At 43.5% G+C, this 25,017-nt stretch overlaps 1 protein-coding gene across 2 annotated transcripts in view; it reads left to right on the forward strand.

The window, feature by feature from the left end:
* The first annotated feature begins 4,131 nt into the window (after nt 1-4,131).
* Nucleotides 4,132-25,017, forward strand: part of PAQR8 (progestin and adipoQ receptor family member 8) — a 39,112-nt gene continuing 18,226 nt past the window's right edge. The window contains exon 1 of one of the 2 annotated variants that reach the window (XM_068558967.1): nt 4,132-4,224. The gene's annotated coding sequence lies outside the window, so the exon portion shown is untranslated. Of the gene's footprint in view, nt 4,225-6,454; nt 6,531-25,017 lie in introns of those variants that run through there. The other variant, XM_068558969.1, reaches the window with a different exon arrangement.

The raw sequence follows: 25,017 nt of genomic DNA on the forward strand, positions 1-25,017 counted from the left end.
TTCCATTTTACAAATAAGGAGCCTGAACCACAGAAAGATTAAGTAATTTACCAAAGGCTCTAAGTGGTGGGGCTGGGCCTAAGGCTCAGAATGGTCTCACTTCCAAGACCACACTTCTAACCTCATCGCAAAGTGCCTCTCTTTTTCTCTGCCAACATCACAAAGAAGTCAATGGCCCTCAGTCTTTTGTTAGATGTGAAAAGAAAACAATAATAACTAGGGCTTTTAAACAGCTCTGTTTCTTGTGTAAGTTTTCACAAGTAGGTCTTGTAGTTGGTCTTCTTTTAGGATAGACCAGTATAAATGAGTATACCAGACATTCCAGGCAGATGGTTTAACTACATCACACTTCCATGTCTCCATGTTACAGTAAGGCTAACATTTCTTACCCCTTTCCTACTTTACATAAAATTATGAAGTTTAGGGATATGATGTCATCACTTGCACTTTGGACTTCTTGGAGAAGCAATTCTATATAAACGCACAGTAGAAATGACAGAAAAACACTGTCTGTGTGGTATGTACACAGTAGAAAATGGACCAAATTAATTCCTTAGAGCTTGGGACAAAAATAGCCCCTTAGTCTTGCATATCTAGTTTTTAATCATGTTGCATATGCCTGTTCTGTGGCTTTCAAGAGCAATCTGAAAGGGCACTGTGTCTGATAGAATGTGGATTGCAGTAAGAGTTTAGCATTCTCCTTTTAGAGGAAACACTGCAATCCAAGATCTTGCCTCTTTCCAGCTTTTGAAAAACCACAAGTCAAAATGTTGTTGCCATATGAGAGTGTTGCATAGAGGGACATTAGCTATGAATTTCTATGTACTAGAGGCTATGCTGTCTTTTGTGGATAAAAAAAAATTAATCAATAATTAATCTAAAAAAGAAATGGAAAATTTTATTTGAGCCAACCTGAGGATTATAACCCAGGGGACAGTCTCTCAGAGAGCTCTGAGGACTATTCTGAAGAGGTAAAGGGGGAGGCCAGTATAGATGTGATTTTGGAGAAGGGGGTACGTGCAGTCAAGCACGAATCTTGGTAGAGATGACTGCTGTTCGCAAGGAACACGTATCTTAGGTAATGGTTTTAGTGCTCCTCTAAGTATGGGAAGATGCAAAAAACTGGATTCATAAAATTTTCTCCTGAAAATATCTAACTACCTGAGGGCCAGTTCTGTCAGTTTTCCCTCAGCACAAAATGCCTCATCCTGATCTTCGCCCTGAATTCCTTTCAGGGTGTTCTGCATAGGTCAGAGACTGCAGTGGCCAATGACTTGTTCCTTGTAGAAATGGATGGTGGGCAACATTCTTCGTCTTACACTCCCTTCCCTTTTAGTCTTAATTTTGACCAAGGTTTAGGAGGCATTTCGTGACCACTTTGTCCCACAGCGCTAGGGATGCTCATTCCCAGGTCAGGTGAAGATTTGGTTGATAAGCCACTCAATGTGCTATTACTGGACTAGGCCCTGTTAACAGTAGCCAAAAGCCTCTGGATCACCTGTCTTATATTCCGTTATGGTCCAGGAAATGGTTCCCTCTTGTTGCTTCTTCCCACATCTAGAGTTACACTATTATAATAATTGATTTTGTAGAACTATATCTTTGATCAGTTGTTTCAAGTCGACTAATCATCATTAATTTTATTGGAAGCTCAGTCACACATTTGGTCATGCAAGAAGCAATAATCCTGTACAATAGGCAGAATACAAGTAATATAGCTAGTAACGTTAACAAGGTCATAAGTATTTAAGTGAAGAGCTTCCATTAGGTGTGGCTCAGTATCTCCCCAGGTCATCTGACCAGTCTGCCAGTCTGCTCTGCATCAATAGCTGTCTTTAAGGGAAATGACATATTGTTATTGTATGTAAAGTTCACTAAAGACGTCTGCAGGTACAAGGTGAGTGGTGGATCATTGTGACCCCTTAAGGATTGACAAAGGAATGTTATCTTCTAAGGAGTTACGTGGCTGGCATCCAAAGAACAACTGACATTTATGGTTGAGCAGGTATTTCTGCCATTGGGGAGTCTAGCTAATGCAGAATGCAGATGCACAATGAATGGTAGAGGGGAGGGAGGAGGCCAAAGGACAGAGAAGAAGGTTTATGCTTAAAGTTTTCTTGGCTTAAAATATGAATTTTATGTCATCCCTTTTATGAAAGATCCAAGAGCCTCTTATAATGACTCAAAAATAATAATAAGGTCACTCTTTTTTCCAGAGTTACCAAAGTGGGCCATCATCTCAGAGTAGGAAATGAAAGGGGCCAGTATGAGATCCAAGTAGATTTAAAAGGCATGAAGGATGTGGAAGTACTTAACACTACTGAACTGTATATTTTTTAAAATGGTTAAGGTGGTTAATTTTATATTATGCATATTTTACCACAATTAAAATGTTTTAAATTTTGTTATGTGTATTTAGCAAAGCAAATTTTATTTTTATTGTTACTTTTTGGTTTGATCTCAATTTTTTATTTTTATTTTTTTTAAAGGATAGTTACCTTTTTTTAAAATTAATTAATTTATTTATTTTTGGCTGTGTTGGGTCTTCGTTCCTGCGTGCAGGCTTTCTCTAGTTGTGGCGAGCGGGGGCTACTCTTCCTTGCGGTGCGCAAGCTTCTCAATGCAGTGGCATCTCTTGTTGTAGAGCACGGGCTCTAGGCGGGTGGGCTTCAGTAGTTGTGGCATGTGGCCTCAGTAGTTGTGGCGCACTGGCTTAGTTGCTCCGTGGCATGTGGGATATTCCCCGACCAGGGCTCCAAACCTGTGTCCCCTGCATTGGCAAGCAGATTCTTAACCGCTGAGCCACCGGGGAAGCCCGATCTCAATTTTTTAAATTGAAGTATAGTTGATTTACAATATTACATTAGTTTCAGGTGTACAGCATAGTGATTCAGTATTTTTGAAGAATATATTCTAAGTTATTACAAGATAATGGCTATAATTCCTTGTGCTATACAGTATATGCTCGTTGCTTATCTATTTTATACACAGTAGTTTGAATCTCTTAATCCCATAGGCCTATTTTGTTCCTCCTCTTCAGTAACAAGTTTGTTTTCTATACCTGTGAGTCTGTTTCTGTTTTGCATATACATTTGTTTGTATTATTTTTTAGATTCCACATATAAGTGATTTCATACAGTATATAATGGAAAAGTGCCAGGTTTCAACAGACAAGAGTTGGGCCTGCCTGTCTCAGCAGAGTCATGAAATGAATTAAATGAATCTCTTAGAATAGCGCTGGTGTGGACCATCCTCCCAGGATCTGATGGGCTTCTCTTTTTTTCTAGATAATGAAGACTGCTTTTTTAACAGCAAAGCCAATTTGATTTGTTAATTGACGTGGCGCAGCATGCGGGATCTTAATTCCCCGACCAGGGATCAAACCCGAGCGCCCTGCAGTGGAAGTGCGGAGTCTTAACTCCTGGACCGCCAGGGAAGTACCGATGCTCCTATATCTTAAGTGTATTTTTCTTATGGTAAAATATGGACAGCACTGTGGGTGGGGAGGACAAATCTGGGACCAAATGTGGAATTTCCTCTCCTGACCACCCCGCCCCCCTTGTGTAAGTAGGTCACTGTTATCGGTACCCGCTAGAAGAGACAGGAGTATAGAAGTGGGTGCTAGCATGTCAGTATAAGAGGTGTGTTCCTGTGGTGCATAAGTCCTTCGAGGGTGTATCTCAGGGGTGTGAAAGTGTGTCTGCAATAGCCCTCCTGGGTGTGTCAAAACATGATTTCACAGGCAGAATGACCCTTAATGTGCAGATTCGGGTGGTGAGAGTAGACTGAATTCAGTCTTAGGATAAAAGATGAAGTTTGTTGTTTGTTCCCCAGCCCGAAAGACTTCGGCAGTGCCCCCCTGGGGTGGGTCTTAGAAAGAACAGGGCAGCGGTAGACTCGTCTCTGTTTCTCCCGTCCCCTTGGGCTTTTAGCCGCCGAAAGGGGGCTGTGCAGACCTAACACCGGGCTGGAAGGAAGAGGCGTAAGTCAACTTCCTCGCCGGCTGCAACCGCGACGGCTGTGGCCGCGCGGGTGTGCGCATCCCGCCCCCGGGTCGGGAAGGGGCGGAGCCGGGCGGAGCCCGCCCCCCGCGGTCCCCTCTTCCCTGCTGCTCCACTGAGAAGCGCCGGCCTCAGTCTCTGCCGCCTGCAGGAAGCTGGGAGCCGGGACCCCGGGCCGGGAGTGCGGGCTGGGCTGCGCGCACGGGCTCGGCCGCCGCTGCCGGTGAGTCCCGGGGCGGGCGGCGCGGAGCGGGGCGGGAGGAGCGTCAGGACCGGGCTGTTGGGGAGACCCCGGGCGCAAGCTCGGGGATGTCAGGCTCGAGACGTTGGGGAGCCCCAGACCCCAGCCCGGAGGAGGGTCGCGATGTGGAGAAACCCGAGCCCGGGGGCGGGGAGTCAGTGCCCCGGGGTTGGGGAGTCCGGGAGCCCCGAGGGCGAGGCGGCGGGTCAGGAAGGCGAAGTTGGGGCGTCCCGAAGCCCGAGCCTGGAGGACTGAGCGGTCAGGATCCTGACGTTGGAGAGGTCCGGAGGAGTGCGGAATGAGGGGTGCCCTGTCGGCATTCTTGGGGCGCCCTCCTCCGGGCGGAGGGGAGCAGAACCCGGGAAGGGAGTGCGGAGAGAGGAAGCCCGAGGCGGGCGGGGCGGGAGGGGAGCCCGAGGGAGGGGAGCCCCGGAAAGCGTAGGGTGGGGCGAGGCGAGTGGCTTCTCTGGGGAAAGATGGAGGGGGCTCCGAGAGGGCGGGCGCGGGATGCGGAGTCGTGCGGGGAGCCTGGGGTTCTGTTCTGGAGGATAGGGGGTTGGAGGGCCGGAACGCCGCGGCAGGGGTCCAAGGTGGCGGGCTGAGGGGTGCGTCAGGGACTCAGGGAACATCTCGGCCTAGGGGACGCAACCCCCTCGGTGGAATGGGGTCATGGCAATCTCGAGAGGGCACCCACTCGAGAGAGCAAGACGGGCCACCCCAGACGGGGGCAGGTTGGGACCCCGCACCAAGCGAGCTCGGGGAGTGTTGGGACCTTGGGCGGGGGGACCAGGGAGGGGCGAACCTCGCTGACCCCACGCGGGCACCGCAGCGCCCTGTGCATCTGTGGGCCCTCAGGCACAGACTCACAAAAGCGAGACCCGCGGGCCGGACAGGCTTTTGGTTGCATCTCGTATTTCTGAGCTGGGTTAGAAGTGATTTTGCCCAGGGATCCGATGAGAAGAGTATGGGCTTAAAAGAATAGTTCTGGAGTGAGTTTTCAAATGTACAGGTAAGCTCTACGTGTGTGTGTGTAATTTTTAGATGCACATGTGCTACTTGCTGCCCCCTCTCCTGTACTTTTGAGAGGCTGTTTCTGAGTAAAAACTGGAGGAAAATCAGGAAGGCGCTCTCATGCACACATACACACCCGAACCGCCCTCAAATGCATTGCATTCCACAGCCGAGTAAACTCGAGGAGTGTTGTGCAGTTTTGGATTGTTTCTTTTGGCGAGGGCTCCCTTTACTGGAGTTAATAGGAGTTACCTGCATGGAAGGTGGACTGCCCTTGACTGCCCTCTTAGGATGTGCACAGCCTATACCCATCCCTGAGCTGCTGCACCCTTGAACAGGTCACCCGGCAGGGCACTAGGCGGCTTAGGACCTCAGTGGATGGGCATTCTAGAGTCTTTCTGAAGATAAACAAACGACTCGTACCCTGTCTGGTTTGTTTTTTTCTGTTGTTTGTCTTGGGTGCCTGGCTCCCTTTAATTAGTTAAATAATATTGACATCTTATATTAACATATCCTGTATGGTTAATTATGTGTTGTAATTAGTTTAATTATTTGATATAACAGCTAATTCTGGAAGACCCAGGGCCCTGGGAATCCTGTTAAGTGGATTTCTCCCTTAGAAGGTTCCTGGGCTTTAAGGGGCAGTGGGTGAGAGATGCCTCCCACTCCCTTTCTTTTCTGCTGTAGTTATAGGTCCATCTTCTGATGCACACTGAGATTTGAGCTTCCTGGGAGGACCAAAGATTTTTGGCAACTAGCATATGTTGGGCCCTTTTTTTTTTCCCCCTTCATGAAAAGGAAAGCTCTTCAGTAATTATGCAAGTTAATGGAAGAGTGATCTATTCATTTCACAGGTATCATTTCAGGACAAGCTTTTCTTTTTTTTTCACCAGGGGGTGGTCAGAACCTTGAACCAAAATCTGCATTATTATTATTGCGTTAGCATATTTATCCACTTGGACGTAGAGCTAGCTGATTCTTCCAATTCTTTATCCAGATGTTAGGATAAATACGCCAGTATTTATACATTCAAATAAATGCATGTTTCTCCCCTTCAGAAGCCTTGGCTTGGCCAGCTGTGTACTAATTCTAGTGATGCTGTCATTGCTAAGAATAATTTTGGAGCTCCTGCTTTGGAGTTGCCTTCAGAGCTGGCAACACGTTGACTGAATTGCCTCTGTGATGGCAAACCTTCTGAAGCTGGGAAACAGCCAAACACTGTGTGGAGCCAGCTGTGGTGGAGAATCGAGGTTGTAATAGGAAGTATGTCCATTAAGGTAATGAAAGTCTTCTTGAAGGACTAGCAGGTCTACAGGGGTCATCCAGTAAAGAGTATATGTATGTGTTTAGGACTGTAAAGTAGTTGCTTTGAAATGCAACCTTCATTTGGATGTTTGTGCTCTGGTATGTGTGTAAAAAACTGGCCCTATAGTACCTTGCTGTACCTTATGGCTTACTGGGCTGGAGAAAATAAGCCTTTTTTTTTCCCCTTCCATGTATTCTTTACCAGGCAGTTTCCATCCCTTTGCATTAAAGCAAGATGAACAAAAGACTTGTTTTTTCAGAAAAAAATGTAGTCAGAAAGTCACTTACCTCATGGGTCATTAATGCCTGGTACTTGAGTTTTTATGTGAAAGAATCTATATAGAATCAAGGGGAAGAGAATGATTTCTGAAAAGCCATTTCAGTTTTGGGATTCCATAGCACACAGCGTGAAAAATTAACATATCCCTTTTCTGCCATTGGTTCCATAAATTCCCAAGTTTTTTTCAGGTTGTTAACCTAAAGCTTCATATAGCCATGGCTTGAATCTTGATTTAGCTGTGATCTTGGACAAGTTATTCATCTCTTTTGGCCTCCGTTTTTCTACCCTAAAATGGAGATATAATGAGTAGGTACCTCATGGGCCTGTGATGAAGATGAAATAAGATTATGCATATAGAACCCTGAGGTCAGTGTCCCATACATAATCAGTGCTCCATAAAGTCTTGCTTGTTATTAATAGTGCTTATGGATAGTTTTGTATTAAAATTCCTTTTAAGCCATGTAGAAATTTATCATTTCCAAGTAATGACATTCCCTTTGGCTGGGCTTTGCAAATGAACATGTCAATGAGAACACCTGGTTTTCACTCTCCTGGCCTCTCAGGAGTTTTTAAAGAGTCACCTTAACTGCAACCAGAGCTAGCTACTTTATTTTGAATTCTGATATTTTAAAAAAACGAACAGTCCTGTTTGGATTGTGTGTTAGGTATAAGAGTTTGGTCAAAAGCTGAAGGAAAATTGTTTAAAAGCTTCTCCTATAATTTTTTCCCTTGATCCAATAAAATATTATTCTAACAACATAGCTATAGTTTTCTTGGCATATATTGAAAGGGATGATTCTGGGGAACATTTGTTTCAGTTAAACTGGAGTTTTGTTTTGCTTTTTTTTAAATGATAGGGAGGAAGAACCTGGCACTATGTTCTCAGCTCTTCCATAAATATTGACTTTAATTTTTTGCAGATTTATGAATGAATGAATTTTATTAAAAATATTTGCATACAAATAATTTTATCTTAATTTTTAATCAAATGGTTTGGGGTTACTATGAAATAGAGGTTTCATGAAATGTTCGACATTTAGTGAGAGTTCTCTGTGTTTCAGCGAAGTTTGTTCAGGAGACAGAGGTATAAGAAACAGATTTCTTCCTCCAGAAGTTCACATAATGTGCTCTCTTAGGACAATGCATTGGCAAGAGTTTTTTTTCACCTAATGGCTTATAGGGCTAAGGATTAATATGGATTTCACTGCATGTTCATTTCCCTCAGTTTCTTGGAGAAGGTTAAATATATAGATCTCTCGATAGTGTTCATATTTTTTGACGTGGATTAGATCCTGGTGTGCACTCAGATGCCATAAAAGGAGATAAGGGCTCTAAAAGTATTTAGTGTATTGTAAAGTGATACACAGTCTGCCTTCCCTGTGGGGGCTGGATGGGGGGTGCCGCTCTGCATCCTCAGATTCAACCAACTGTGGATGGAAAGGTCAACAAAAAAATTAATCCATAGTCGGGGATATATGTATATGTAAGCTGATTCACTTTGTTATAAAGCAGAAACTAACACACCATTGTAAAGCAATTATACTCCAATAAAGATGTTAAAAAAAAATTAATCCATAGTCAATCCGAGAAAGAAATGGAAAATTTTATTTGAGCCAACCTGAGGATTATAACCCAGGAGACAGTCTCTCAGAGAGCTCTGAGGGCTGTTCTGAAGAGGTAAAGGGGGAGGCCAGTACAGATGTGATTTTGGAGAAGGGAGTACGTGCAGTCAAGCACGCATCTTGGTAGAGGTGACTGCTATTTGCGAGGAACAGGTACCTTAGTTAATGGTTTTAGTGCTCCTGTAAGTATGGGAAGATGCAAAAAACTGGATTCATAAAATTTTCTCCTGAAGATATCTAACTACCTGAGGGCCAGTTCTGTTAGTTTTCCTGCAGCACAAAATGCCTCATCCTGATCTTTGCCCTGAATCCCTCTCAGGGGGTACTACATAGGTCAGCGACTGCAGTGGCCAATGACTTGTTCCTTGTAGAAATGGATGGTGGCAACATTTTTCGTCTTACAATCCCTTCCCTTTTAGTCTTAATTTCAGTCAAGGTTTGGGAGGCATTTCATGACCATTTTGTCCCACGGCCCTAGGAATGCTCATTCCCAGGTCAGGCGAGGATTTGATTGATAAGCCACTCAATGTGCTATTACTGGACTAGGCCCTGTTAACAGTAGCCAAAAGCCTCTGGATCACCTGTCTTATATTCCGTTATGGTCCAGGAAATGGTTCCCTCTTGTTGCTTCTTCCCACATCTAGAGTTACACTATTATAATAATTGATTTTGTAGAACTATATCTTTGATCAGTTGTTTCAAGTCGACTAATCATCATTAATTTTATTGGAAGCTCAGTCACACATTTGGTCATGCAAGAAGCAATAATCCTGTACAATAGGCAGAATGCAAGTAATATAGCTAGTAGCATTAATAAGGTCATAAGCAAGTATTTAAGTGAAGAGCTTTCATTAGGTGTGGCCCAGTATCTCTCATCAGTCTGTTCTGCATTAATCGCTATCTTTAAGGGAAATGATATATTGGTATTGTACATAAAGCTCACCAAAGATGTCTGCAGGTATAAGGTGAGGGTGTGTTATTATGACCCCTTAAGGACTGACAAAGGAATGTTATCTTCTAAGGAGTTATGTGGCAGTCAGAAGAACAATTGATCTTTATGTTTGAACAGGTGTTTCTGCCACTGGGGAGTCTGGTTAATGCATAATGCAGATTCACAATGAATGGTAAAGGGGAGGGAGGAGGCCAAAGGGCAGAGAAAAATTTCATGTTTAAAATTTTGTCTTGCCTTAAACTGTGAATTGAAATAAACATCAGAAAATATTTAGGAAAAAAATTCCAGAAAATTCCAAAAAACAAAACTTGAATTTGCCATGCGCAGGCAACTACTTACATAGCATTTACTTTACATAGCATCTACATTGTATTTACAATTATTTTCATAACCTTTTCATTGTATTAGGTGTTATAAGTAATCTAGAGATGTTTTAAAGTATATGGGAGAATGTGGGTAGGTTACATGCAAATACTATGCCATTGTATATAATGGACTTGAGCCTCCACAGATTTTGGTATCTGAGGAGGGTCCTGGAACCAATCCCCCACAGATACTGAGGGATCACTGTATAACCATAGGATAGGGGGCTATTATTGTTGTTCCATACTTTCCCGGAGTGTTCTGATTATCACCTACATAGCGGTGTTTGGCCCTTGCTCTATCTCTCTTCTGAATGGTGGTTTACACCCAGAAAACAATACAGCAGCGTGGTTTAGACTAGAGCAGTGGTTCTTAATAAGGAGTAGGGGCTGTGTTTTTGCATCCCCCCGCCCCCCAACCCACCAGGACATTTGGCAATGTCTGGAGATGTTTTTGATTTTCACAGCTGGGAAGAGGAGAGATGTTACTGGCATCTAATGGGTAGATTCTGCTAGGTATAGTATAACGCACAGGACATCCCCTTACAACAAAGAATTTTCCAGCCCCAAATGTCAGTAGCGCTGAGAGACCCTGGACTATAGCAAGGGACCTGGAGTGGGGACCAACCTGTTAGCATCCTGGAACAACCCTGGGTGAGTTCCTTAACCTGAGTGTCTATAAAATGCAAGTCTGAAGTGCTATTGTGGAATTAGATGAGATAGTGTAAATAAAGTACTTAGCTCACAGAGGTGCCCTGTAAATGGTAACTCTTAGTATTATGTCTGGTTGGTAAATCCAGGGACTATGCTTTAAATAGACAGCTTTGGCTTTTGAACCCATTGTGTACAGAACCCAGTCAGGTTTCATTTTTCTTTTTTAATAAATTTATTTATTCAGTTTTGGCTGTGTTGGGTCTTTGTTGCTGCGCACGGGCTTTCTCTAGTTGCAGCTAGCGGGGGCTACTCTTCGTTGCGGTGCGCCGGCTTCTCATTGCAGTGGCTTCTCTTGTTGTGGAGCACGGGCTCTAGTTGCGCGGGCTTCAGTAGTTGTGGCACGTGGGCTCAGTAGTTGTGGCTCGTGGGCTCTAGAGTGCACGCTCAGTAGTTGTGGCACACGGGCTTAGTTGCTCCGCGGCATGTGGTATCTTCCCGGACCAGGGATCGAACCCGTGTCCCCTGCATTGGCAGGAGGCTTCTTAACCCCTGCGCCACCAGGGAAACCCCGAGTCAGGTTTCTTGATTCCATTCATGTGTCCAAGAGTAGGGCCCCTGGTGTCTGTGGTTCCTTCTGCATTCTGGCCTAGGTTCTGCCCTGGTTCTGCTGGCAGTGGGCTGCAGATCACTCCAACCAGGTGAGCAGGGCAACGCCCCAGACCTTTCTTGTGGAGGGCAAAGATGAGCTGAGGCTGGAGCAGCTTTCGGTTTCCTCCAAGCCACACTTGGAAGGAGGAGAAGGTCAGGTGGGGAAGCCCTACCCACACACCCCCAGATTGTCTTCTAGGCTCTACTCGGACCCTGGTCTCTGTATGGTCAGAGCTTCCTCTGCTGTGTGAGCAGGCCAGGTGTCTGGCAGTTTCTCTTTACTTTTCCTTAGCCCCTCGTACTCAAGCAAAAAGTTTTTGGAGGGGTCCCTTCAGTTTTAACAAAATACTCCAAATCTGCTGCAGTTTTTGCTTTGCATGGGGCTCCCCAGCCATCTGGGAGGAGAAAGGAGGCCGCCCATAAAGCCCAGGCTCCGCTTTGACTTTACTGCTTTGCTGTGTTTTTCTGTTGCGCTCTGAGCCAGAGGAGTGGGTGGTCCATTCAGAGTAACCAGGGGAGTCTCAGCAGGGTGGGGGTGGGATGACATTCCAAAGTGTTTAGCAGACCCACATGTAAATAATGCAGTGGTTTTTCAGCTGTGAGCTAGAAACCATCAGTTCTGTGGTTCTCAGTCCTGGCTGTACAATAGAATCACCTGGGGCTTTCTAAGAATGCAGATGCCTGGGCCCCACCCCAGACGGTTGATTCAAAATCTCAGTGGGCAGGGCCTGGGCATCAGATGTTTTAAGATGCTCCTTAGATGATTCTGATGCCCAGTGAGAGTTGAGAGCCAGGACCATGCCTTGTGAAATTAATGACCTGCATTTAAGGATAAAAAGAAAGAAAGAAAAGTATAAAGAAGAGAACCGAATTAAAAATGTGAGAGTAACATAAGTATTGTTTTGTTAAGCTTTTGTTTTAGTGATCAATGTATACTTGCTTGTGATGTAAAATATGTCCCTTCTAATGGGTTGCAGTCAAAAAAGTTTGGAAAACTTTGCTTTAGAGCCTTAGAGGTATTTAATTAATATTGACAAATTTACCTCTTTCAATATTTCTGTGCATGCATCTGCTGGACAGGCTTTTTTTTGTTTTTTTGTTTTTATTTTATTTATTTATTTATTTATGGCTGCGTTGGGTCTTCGTTGCTGCATGCAGGCTTTCTCTAGTTGTGGCGAGCACGGGGCTACTCTTCATCGCGGTGTGCGAGCTTCTCATTGCCGTGGCTTCTCTTGTTTTGGAGCACCAGCTCTAGGCGTGTGGGCCTCAGTAGTTGTGGCACGTGGGCTCAGTAGTTGTGGCTTGCAGGCTTTAGAGCGCAGGCTCAGTAGTTGTGGCACACGGGCTTAGTTGCTCCGCGGCATGTGGGATCTTCCCAGACCAGGGCTCTAACCCGTGACCGCTGCATTGGCAAGTGGATTCTCAAACACTGTGCCTTCAGGGAAGTCCTGCTGGACAGTTTTCAAAGTGCTTTTATATACCTTGTCAAATACAACTTTTGCAACCACCCTGTGAGGCATGGAAGGCAGATATCATATTGATTTTTTTTTTTTACACATGAAGGAAACTTGGGGCTGGAGATGGTAAGAAATTTGTCAAAGTCACAATGAGAAAAGGGCAAAAACAGGGACTCAAACCCAGGCTGAGTAGCTTCCGATTACTGCTACAGGGCTCCATCCACCACACCTTTCTGTCTCTTCTGATGTAGATGGAGCATGAACTTGATGCAACTTCAAATAATACATCAAAATAATAACTATTGACTGAACATCTACTGATGTCAGGAAATGTACAGTTGACCCTTGAGCAGCCTGGGGGTTAGGAGTGCCAACCTTACGTGTGGCCTGGGTAGTCCTGGCTGAGAAGGAACCTGAACAGTAACCCTGTGGAGTGAGATTTGATGGACTTCTGGGAAGTGGTCTGAGAAGCAAAGGATATCTTGTTCATTCGTTTGTTCATTCATTCATCAGTATTAAGGGCTTACCAGGGCCAGGGTCTATGCTGAACGTGGGGTAAAGATGGAATGTTGAACCCAAATGCAGTCCCCGCCCCTACAGAGGTGACAGTTTGGAGTTGAGTTGTAGGGAGGATGTTTTGCTTCAGAGGTAGGTGGGGAAAGGATTCCTCAAGTCTTTCTCATACCTGTGCATAGAGCTGAAGCGAAGCTCAGGCCATGTGTAAGTAGAAGGTGCTGGTTGGCTGTACTCAGGAGCTTAGAGTGGAAGAATAAGACCTCATGTTATGGGGATATATATGTATATTTATAGCTGATTCACTTTGTTATAAAGCAGAAACTAACACACCATTGTAAAGCAATTATACTCCAGTAAAGATGTTTAAAAAATAAATTAATTAATTAAAAAAGAAAAAAAAGACCTCATGTTATCCCACATGACATTCAGAACCCCACTTCCCCAAAGGTGGGGAACCGCCCTCTGCTGGAAGTCACCTGGGTTGGACGATCAGGTTGAGTTAAGCCTGGGGCTTAGGGAAGTCTTTTGTCCTCAGCGTGTCTGGAAGGGTACAAGCTCCAAGCCATCTAGATCGCTAATAAACTGACCCTGTTCTCTTATGTAATGAAGACTCCATACTATAGCAGAGCAGGGCTTGTTGAATGAGTGAATTAATAATAATTATAATAAATGTTAGTCTATGATAGAGGTAATGGGAGACTTCAAGATTTCGAGGCGAACACACCCAGAGAAGAACCGAGCTCTCCCCCCTTTCCAGGCTGAGGTGGTTCCTGGGGCTGTAAGAACCTAAAGGAGATCAGAGCTAGGGTTATTGATTTAAGAGGTTTTTGTTGGTCTTGAGACACTAGCATTAAGGGCAGTGACATTTATCTGATTAGGGTGATGTAGTCCAAGATTAAGAAAAGCAAAGAAGGGCTTCCCTGGTGGCGCAGTGGTTGAGAATCTGTCTGCTAATGCAGGGGACACGGGTTCGGGCCCTGGTCTGGGAAGATCCCACATGCCGCGGAGCGACTAGGCCCGTGAGCCACAACTGCTGAGCCTGCGCTTCTGGAGCCTGTGCTCCACAACAAGAGAGGCCGCGACAGTGAGAGGACCGCGCACCGCGATGAAGAGTGGCCCCCGCTTGCTGCAACTAGAGAAAGCCCTCGCACAGAAACGAAGACCCAACATAGCCATAAATAAATAAATAAATAAATAATTTTTTAAAAAAAAGAAAAGAAGAAAAAAAAAAAAACCTCAATTCTTAAGGAATAGATAATTTGTTGCTTTTCACCAGTAGCTTGAAACTATGTATTTGCCCTATTCTTGCACCTGCTCTTTGGAGTCTGAGAGAATTTCCCGAGGTTCAAGATAAGTCTACAGTCTAGAAACTGGAGAAGGGCTACCCTTACCCAAACCACTTGAAGACGGAATGAAAATACACATACTCTGCTGAATATTGCCTGTAGATCGTTCTTTTGTGAGAAATGAAACTTTGTTGGTGAAAACTATCTTCTCATTTTCCTTTTAGACTCAAATTGGTTGTATAAAATATGGAAGAAAAAGGAGGAGGATGTAAAATCAATGATGAGTGTAGTGGCTCTTGAATTAGAAAATTTATATTCTCCCTGGTGTATTTCACTCTGTCCAAAGAAGTCATTCCAGGAGTCTCATCTTAGCTTTTCTATTCCTGCACTTAAGCAAGATAGGGGCATCAATGTTGTTCTCTTGAGTTGCCAGGAACCCTGAGCACTTCATAAAGTAGCATTAGTCAGTTTCATGCATGGGCTAATGCTGGGGTTGGAATTGGCTGCAGTGGTAGAATGTCACCCAAACAGACAGGTTCAGGTAAAGTGCCAAGAATTTCATTGAAACTGGGCAGCATTTCAGGCAGGTAGAAACTGATTCATCAAATCTCATTGTGGTGAAGAGATTCAGGTTAGTTCATGAAGTATGTATACAATTTTGTCCCATGAAAGAAAAAAAATTAAACTATTTATAATTATGTGGCTGTGATATGTCTTATGGCCTGGAGGACCATCGTGTCTAGATATATTGACCTAATTCCAAAGGAGGTAATGATAATACACCCACGTGTGCATGAAGGCATACAGAAACATAAAATACCTACTATGTATTGAACAATTCCTGTGTGCCAGGCATTGTGCAATGCACTTTTTTTTTTTTTTTAACCTTGTCTCTACTCCCCGAAACAAGTTTAGGAGAGAGAGATCCCAGTTTACCAATGAGAAAAAGAAATGAAGTGGCTTGCTCAAGGCCACTACAGTTAGTAAGTATCAGAGCTGGTTACAGATCCTCATTTCTGAGAGGGCCTGGGGCAGATGAGTTTGGGTTTAATAAAGGGCTCCCTTACAATGCATCTGTAGCCTGGAATGGGTCCAGGGTGGGATTTCCTGTCTGCCCAGCTCATCACCCTATTTAAGGGATTCCAGAAGCTTGGAGTTGCTAAATTTATATATGTGGTTCCCTGAACCTATTGAAAGCATAGGCTCGGGGGGCACAGGCTGGGGGTAGTGCGTTGAGCCCGTCTTCATGATTTCATATGCTTACAAAACCACATACTGTATATGTGTGTCAAACAGCTGCACAGACCATTAAAACTTGAAAGTCCTTTGCTTTAGGCTGGGGTGATAGTAGCTTCATTTGGAGCCACCTGACAGCTCATCTAAACTCTGGCCTGTGATTAGGTGTATCTGGCTGAAAGATACAGAGTAATGAATCATTTAATGGATGTGGTTGATTTAGAAAACTTTCAAAGCATGGAGAATTTATAATAATCACTTTAAAACAGGTTTCATGGGACTACCCTGGTGGTCCAGTCTTAAGACCCCACGCTTCCAATGCTGGGGGCACAGGTTTGATCTCTGGTCAGGGAACTAAGATCCTACATGCCTCACAGTTTGGCAAAAAAAAAACAAACCAAAAACCAAAAAAAAAAACCAGGTTTGATGATGAAAAGATTGGGCAATAATGGATGGCCTAGAGTGACAGTGAAGTTCTCAGCTGCAACCCCCTGACCCCCCATCTTTCTGGCCCCAGAGCCAACCCATGTCTAGAGAGGCAGGCTGTGATCCTGGTTCCTTTTGAACCTAGAAGTGACAGCTTCAAAACCCTCTCTGATCTAGGACAGATTGCATTAGTTGAGCACATGTTGTGTGCTAGCAGTTTTACCTGTATTATCTTCTCTCTCTCTTAAACTTTCTATTATAGAATATTTCAGACAGACAGACAGAGGTGGACAGAATAGTAGAATACACCTCCACGTGCCCATCCCCAACTTCAACAATTACCAACTCATGGCCAACTTCTCTACATACACCTTACCTCCAAATGATTTTGAAGCAAACCCAAGCCACCATTTCATGATTTGGGTGCATTTCTAAAAGACGAGGGCTCTTTTATCATAATTCTTTAAACATGACAACAACCCTATTAGGTACCACTATATCCTTACTTTATAGGTAAAGACAGTGAGACACAAGGAGGTTAAATTATTTGCCCAAGGTCATCCAAGGCAGAGTCAGGATTCAAACCCAAGTTGCCTAACTCCAAAGCCTGTCCTGTTAACCACCACATTCTGTTAAGGTAGCCATTAGACCCCTCTGCTGTAGCTAATCCTGCACTGTGGAATTGGATCCTGGAAGCAGGAAAGCAAACTCCCAGGGACAACACTATTGATTTCTGTGAATTCAACCACCCAATCATTGCTGCAAGCAGGGTCTATTTAGGTACACAGGGATAGAATGGCTGTGAAAGTCTTAGACTTGTCATCTCGAGGAATGAAAAGACTGGCCTGAAATATTAATGGATCCTCTTTGGGCAGCAAATCTGACAAAGCAATCAAACCCTTATCGTGCTAGTGTTTGAAAGGGTGGAGAAACCCACAATGAAAAAGACTTCACAGAGAATATGACTGTCATTGTGCTTTGGCTGCCAAGGGAAGTAAAAGGTTTCTTTTAAAATGAATTTTCCTCTGGTTTTCTCTCTTGGCAGAAGGAATCATAGTCTTCCCACTGAGTCTTTTCATTTCGTTTCTAGCACAGCTAATTGTGTTTATTTGTCTCCAGAATCACATGTCTGCCTCCTCTCCCTTGCCTTTTCTTAAGGTATCTTGCCTGCTGTGTACTACGGTTGCTGCCAAAAACGTTCCTCTCACCTGGGAGCAGTTGGCTGACAGCACAGAGTAGATGTTGGGAGGCCACCTGTCTCTCCAGAGATCTGACCTGGCCTCAGGCGTCCAAGCCCACCTCAGGGGAGAGGGAGAGAGATTATATAAGCTGGTGGGGAAAGGAACCGTATCATTTGCCTTGTGGCTGCCCTTTTGGCCCATCAGGGTTAAGAACAGAGCAGAAAACACGTGAATACTATTGATTGACTGATCAGGAGCTTTGCTAGTTCAAGTTCAAGAAATTGATTCTCCATTTTTTCCTATCAAAACAAGCATCACACTGACTTTTCTGTTTAATACTTGTCGTTTGGCTTTGGGAATCGCTGACTTTTAAGTGATTCTCAAACCTCAGTTTCTTTTCTTACCCCCTTCCCCATGAAGTCCAATCACAGAAGCCGTGTAATCACTGGCGGACTACCCAGCTCTTCTTAATCCTCTCGCCTGTGAAACACCGAATGGTGGTCCTTGTCAGGGTGCAGGTGAGAACGAGCCTAGAAATTCCACCTTTGACTCTCTCTGGGAACACCATGAGACCACTTTATCAGACGGTAACAATTTCTGGGTCCATGAGGACCTCAGTCTGTGTCTTTTTCAGGGAACATCTATTTTCCTTAAACCTTTGCTGTTGCAAATCTTTGAAATTATTTATTTATTTATTTATTTATTTATTTATTTATTTATTATTTATTTATTTTGGCTGCACCAGGTCTTAGTTGTGGCACGTGGGATCCTTTTTTTTTTTTTTAAAGTTGCAGCATGCGGACTTCTTAGTTGCAGTGTGCGAGTTTCTTAGTTGCAACATGCATGTGGGATCTAGTTCCCCGACCAGGGATCAAACCTGGGCCGTGCATTGGGAGCACAGAGTCTTACCCACTGGACCACCAGGGAAGTCCCTGAAATAATTTTTTATGATTGCTGTGACTTCTACTTTTTGGAAAACTAAGGAAAACAGTAGACTGTGAGTTGCTAACTCTTCATCATAGAGTCAGCTCAGGGATGGCAAATACATGGCTTTGTGCCACGGCCCCCTCCTGAGCCTGGTGTCCCCCAGGAGCGGTGGCAGACTTGTACATCGATCACAGCATCTTCTCTGGAGCTCGCTGGGGCCTGAATGCCTCTCAGTGTGGGACCCCAGGAAGCCAGTTACCAAGAGTGTGGCCTAGGGTTGACACCTCTGTGCCCTCTCCTAAGTAAGTGGTCTTTAAAGCCCTTCCCACACTAAAATCTCTTGAGCCTTTCTGCCTGTGGTCACATTAGATCCCTAACAGCAAGGGACCAGCTCTCCTCTTTCACCAAGAATCAGATTAAAGGGAGGGGATGTGTTACCACTCAAGCATGCTAAACCCTTTCTGGAAAACAGATGATGGGGAAAATGTTTTAAACATTGATGGTTCACGGAGGAATTGGAGGTCGTGACTCTCCCTTTCCAACCCATAGTGGGTTTGTAGATTGGGTTTGTAATTTGGTTGGTGAGTCAGTAAGACTAATTAAGGTCATCCTTTTTATGGAGAACCAGAATGTTTAATGCCCAAGGGGAATATAAAGGAAATGGGAGCCCAAAGCCTGTCCTTTAGGAGTTCCTAATCTGGTAGAGCAGTTGTATTAAGCTGAATTTAGATTCAGTGTAGTTTAATGAGATGCGAGGAGGAGAAATTTAGTGCCTGGTTATAATTAACTCACTCTCAGCTGACTAACATCCTTTTGAAGACATTTGGAAGGTATTAAGATAATGCCTGTGAAGCAACAGGACTTCCTTGACAGAAGATGTTATAAGTATTTATGACCATATTATAGATAATGTACAGGGCTGTAAGGAATGGTTTGGTCCCGTCTGTAGTCACCAGAAATTGTTACCGTCTGATAAGCTGGTCAGGCAGAAGCTGCAAGGGCTGCTGCAGGCCTGGCTGTCTCCAGGATGGTTAACAGAGGATGCCGAGCTGCTGTCTGGGAGGTTAAGATCAGGCTGGTGTGCATGAGTGTGGTTTTCTCTTGTTTTAATCAATGGTACATTCTTTTACAAGAAAAAGTCAAGAAAAGTCTTCTTGCAAGAAAAAGCTCATTTTGGAGTGCTCTGACTTACCAGCAAGGACCAGCAGAGGTACTTTTTCCATTTCAGAAGTCTCAACAGGATAGTGAGGGCAGAGGAAGGGAGAGGGGGAAAACCATATAGGTCAAAGAAAGCATTAGATTGACCAAGTGTTCTAAAGGTATTTTTCAAAAAATCAGGTTAGGTTTAGAATCCCTGTCCTAAGTGTGTACTTTTGTCTAGGAATGCTTATCTAAAAATCATACTTAAGCTGAAATCACTCCTGGCTTACTATTATTCTTTACTTTCTCCATCTTTTAGGACATCATATAAAAATAAGCCAAAAAACATCATTTGCTGTTGTTATTCAGGAACGTCCAAAGTATTTGAATTTTCTGGTGTGGATAAGTGGCCTGTGAGGCTGAAATAGCGAGCTGGGGAATAATTGCAACTTTTCAGTAGATACTACAATCCTTTGTGGAAGGGAGCACTGGGGCAGTGGAACTGCAAGTACTGTGCTGACCTTGAATTTTTCTCGTAACAATAAGTGCTTGTCTCTTCCCAAGACCATATGATCTGTGGAACTTGCTGGAATAGCTTCTGGCTGGTACTGTGTCTTTTGTTTTCTCCCGGCACCCTGGGACTTGAGAACACACTCTTTGGAGTTTAAAATCATCTTATTTGAATGCTGACTTGATGGTGAGCTTATATAATTAGCTATTAGACACTGAATAAGCTTAAAACTTGGAAGTGGCACTTTTTGGACCTGTAGTCATCTTGTCTTAGGCTTGTAATGACATTCTTTTTTTTTTTTTCCTTCAACTTTAATTCAGAAATATCAAATTGTTGGCCTTTAATATTCTCAGTTTACAGATGGCGCTACTGGTGCCAGAAGGATTGTGGTTTATTTGTAAGTATGTGATTCATTTAATTTGAGGAGAGTAGGATTTGGGCCTTCTGCCTTCCAGCTCACTTTACCTCCAAGATCAATACAACTTCAAAGAAGACGTTGTCTGTTTCTTAATGGTGTTTATAATGGCTGTGGCTTGTTGATATTAATGACCGTGTATCTACTTCAGGGTAGCTTTGATTAATCAAAGTCTTCAATTAAACTAATATTTACTGACATATTCTACTTTGAAGACAAAAACATCAAAACACAAGAAAATAAAGTCCTGTTGGAACTTTTATTTAAGAACAACTTCCCAGTAAATCCTTAGGTTCACCACAGGCACCGTCCAGTCTTCTTGACCATTGGTACCTCCATCATCCAAGCTGCGTCATGACCACTGACATCCAGAAGGAGAGGAAGGACCTGGACAGTTCTGAATTATCAAAATTATCACTTACACATTTAGGAAAGTGAACTAATGCATTTTAGAATGATGTTCAATAAATGAGGTTGGAACAGAAAGCACTTCCTGAATAGGGTAGACATTCAGGGCGTGGCCTCTGGAGTGAGCCTACCTGGTTCTGGATTCTGGCTCCACTACTTCCTGTCTAGGTGACCTTGGGCAAGACACTTAACCTCTTTCCTCATCTGTACAATAGGTAGGAAGAATAAATCCCATGTCATAGAGTTGTGAGGAATGATTGTGAGTTAATAACATGCAAAGAACTTAGAACGGTGCCCGGCATAGAATAAGTGCTCCTTATACTGAGTTATTATAATAACTATTACTGGCGACTAGATAAAGAGGAGCACCAGGTTAAGATGAGGGAAAAATATCTCTCTGGTTTCTGACTTGAGCACCTGGCTGAAGCTATTTACTGAACAGGAACAAGGAACCTGGGATAGAAATAGGTTTAGTGGAGGAAGCTCAATTCTCTTTGTGGGTCGTATTCATTTTGAGGTATCTTTGTTACAGCTGAGCAGAGATACCTTGTGGGCATTAAATAAGCCCCATTCCACGTAATGACTAAGTTTTCTGTGTACTACGGGTTCTCTCCTTGGTTTTCTTTTGGATTTCTTGTGAGCTGTCAAAAACAAATTAAATTCCAGGTGCTTCAGAATTTCCATCTGAATAATATTGAACATAATAACGGCACATAGTAGACTCAGCAAATGCTTTCAAAAGGTGCTAAGGGGGAATTCCCTGGAGGTCCAGTGGTTAGGACTCTGCGCTTCCACTGCAGGGGGCCTGGGTTCGATCCCTGGTCAGGGAACTAAGATCCCACAAGCCTCATGGCTCAGCCAAAAAAAAAATGTCCTATGTAGCTTAGATAAAGGTTTATATATATATACATACACACACACACATATATATATGTATTTGACTACTCTAGGTACCTCAAGTAAGTGGAATCATACAGCATCTGTCTTTTTGTGTCTGGCTTATTTCTCTTAGCATAATGTCCTCCAGGTTCATCCATGGAGGTTCATATATATATATGATGGTCAAAGCCAAGATTGAGATTTTGACATAGAAACAAGGAAGGTAAAAGCCAGTATACTTTTAGTATGTCTTTCTTTCATTCATCCATTTGTTCACTCATTCTTACAATAAATATTTACTGAACACTTATTGTATAAGCCAAGTAATGTTCTATGTACCAGGGGATACATAAGTGAACAAACAGACAAAAATACCTCTGCTAATGGGGCTTATATTCTGGGCCAGCAGCAGGGCTAGGACAGACAATAAACTTAATAAATAAAAATAATATATTAACCTCATACCCATTAGAGTGGCTACAGTCAATAGCCAGAAAATAACAGGTGTTGACAAGGATGCAGAGAAGTTGGAACTCTTGTGCACTATTGTGAGAATGTGACATGGTGCAGTCACTATAGAAAATGGTATGGCAGTTCCTCAAAAACTTAAAAAATAGAATTACCAATGATCCAGCAATTCCACTTCTGAGTATATACCCATAAGAACTGAAAGCAGTCTTAAAGAAATACTTGCATACTTACGTTCATAGCAGTGTTATTCACAATAGTCTAAAAGGTGGAAGCACCCTAAAGGTACATCAATGGATGAGTATATACATATTCATATAGTATATATATACAATGAATATTATTCAGCCTTAAAAAGGAAGGATATTCTGACACATGGTCTACAACATGGATGAACCTGGAGGACGTTATGCTAAGTGAAATAAGTGAAATAAGACACAAAAAGACAAATGCTGTATGATTCCACTTATATGAGGTACCTGGAGTAGTCAAATTCATAGAGACAGAAAGTAGAAGGATGTTTGCCAGGGGCTGGAGGAAGTGGGAATTGGAGAATTGTTGTTTACTGGGTATAGAATTTCAGTTTTGCAAGATGAAGGGAGATCTGGAAATGGATGTTGGTGATGGTTGCACAACAATGTGAATGTACTTAACTACTGAACTGTACAGCTAAAAACGGTTAAGATGGGAAATTTTATGTTAGGTGTATGTACCACAATTTTTTTAAAAATTTGAGAAAGACTATAATATATTAGGTCACAAGGTGAAAAGTACAATAGAAAACCAAAAAAAGAGTAAAGCAGAGTATCAGGGTTCTAGAGAGCTCGGGAGGGTGCAAATGCAGTATTAGATCAATAGGGCAGTGGGGAGGCCCCTGTTGACTGAAGAAAAACGCACAACCTAAAAGTTGCAAGTTAAGTTTTATTCAGGGACCTCACCGAGGGCTGACTATAGCCCAGGATATAGCCTCTCAGACAGCTTTGAGGATCTGCTCTAAAGAGGTAAGGCAGGAGCCAGGATATATGGGAGTTTTTGCTCAAAACAAAACAAAACAAAACACATAGTTGAACATCAAAAGATCACTGCTAGTCACAAAAACCAGACATCTCAAGTTAATGACTTCAGTGTTTTTCTATCTATGGGAAGATACAAGAGTCTGGGCTCATTGAAATTATTCCGTAGATGTACATCTTAACTCTGTAGGGCCAGTATCCTGTTTTTCTCCACCCTGAATTCCCCTCAAGGCTCACTGTAGGGGTGTCTGCAGTGAATGACGGCTTGGTGGTGGGCAGCATTTGTTGTTTACTGGAATGGCAGGCAACATTTTTTGTCTGCACCTCCTTGAGAAGATGAGATTTGAGCAAGGCCTGGAAGGAGTTGTCTGTCTCTCGGCTGTGATTACAGTCGGTATCTAGATCGTCCAGGGCCCCCAGATGATATGTGGCGAGGCCCGGGCAATGATCACGTGGTGTGTATCTGTAAAGTTCAAGAGTGGTGGGCAGCTGACGCAGAAACTGTGGACATGGGCATTTCAACTCAATTGGAAAAACAATCCAGGCACTCCGGTAGCACTTTGCACAGATTATAATCAGATGTCATCTGAGACTTGAGGTTATATTACAGTAAAGAGAAATGGTTGTTCTTATACTTGGCCCTTTCTACAGTCAAACTCCATAACCTAGAAACAACAGTCAGGAGTTTGATTTTTTAATTACACCTAAGTTTGCATGTTGTTGTTTAGCCCATTTCCAATACATGTTTTAAACTCCATAAGACTAGGATTTTCAGGGCTTCAGCTGAGCTTTCTGTCAACCCAAAACTAGGCAGTGCAGCTCAAGAGTACTTACTTCTGTTTTTCTTTATCTGGTAGGTCATAGGGCATGGAATGGTGAGCTGCTTATAAAAATCCTGTGATCTGGACATGTTAGATTACTAATTTATGAGGCTGGTATACAGAGGTATCAACTTACCATCATTTAAGCCACTACTTTGTACTCAGGAAAAAAATTGAAAGAGGTTTGCAGCAGTGATTCTTGAGTTGATTTTTTTCACATCTCATTTTTTAACCTTTTCCATGTCTAATCAAAAAGAAGTACAATGAGCATGAATCTCTACTTTGGAATCAGGAAGAAACCCATCACCATGCCCCCACCTCCACGACACTGAACTTGGAAGGGAGATGAACATCTGTAGGTATCAGGCACCTTTGCCCCTTCAAGATCCTGGCCCCAGGCGAGGATTCTGAAGCCGCACCAGCAGCCACTGAAAACACACATGCTGTTCGAGACTCTCTCCCCAGACTAAAGTTGCACGATCATTGCTAAAGTTGCAGGGGCGAGGTGAAGGGAGGAGAAGCATACTTCCTCTCTTAAGTCCTGTCTACGCTGATGGCAATGAGCATAGGTTGACTGAAAAAGCACAGCACCAAGCTCAAAAATAGCCCCATCCTCACCCCCCCAACCCGTGTTTTGGTAACATTGTTATCTGCCCAATGTTTGCTTTTAGTTCTGAACAAAATTATTTTTACACCACACGGCTTGTGGGACCTCTGTTCCCTGACCAGGCGTTGAACCCAGGTCATGGCAGTGAAAGCCCGGAATCCTAACCACTTGGCCACCAGGGAACTCCCTGAACAAAATTCTTATAAAATTTTTGGCATAAACGTGGTATCTTGGGAGCTTTGAAGAGAGGAGGAAGAATATTTTCCTTGATCTTTATGCACAAGCAGCTGCCCACAGGCATTTGGCCCCAGGTGGTTATCAAGCTGAGAGTGTCCCCCTCTACATCCATTTTCTCCCAGCACAGAGTGTGGACGGTAGAGACAGGCTTCTCTTGGTGGTGAAATGATAATTCATGGGAAGGTAGCACCCTTTAGGTATATACCTTTGTCATTAGATATAAGTCATTCCGTGGTGATAGCAGTACTTAGTAGCAAAAGAAAGAAGGAAAGCTCAGTGGACTCCACATTCACTCATTGAGGGTCTACTCTGGGCAAATCTACGTGCCAGGCTCTAAGTTGGGGGGAGGGAATTTAATGCCACATGAGACAGTGCTTGCCCGTAAGGCCTGCTAGGGATATAGAAGTACCCAA

This window comes from Eschrichtius robustus, chromosome 12, assembly GCF_028021215.1.
Source record: "Eschrichtius robustus isolate mEscRob2 chromosome 12, mEscRob2.pri, whole genome shotgun sequence".
Taxonomy (NCBI): domain Eukaryota; kingdom Metazoa; phylum Chordata; class Mammalia; order Artiodactyla; family Eschrichtiidae; genus Eschrichtius; species Eschrichtius robustus.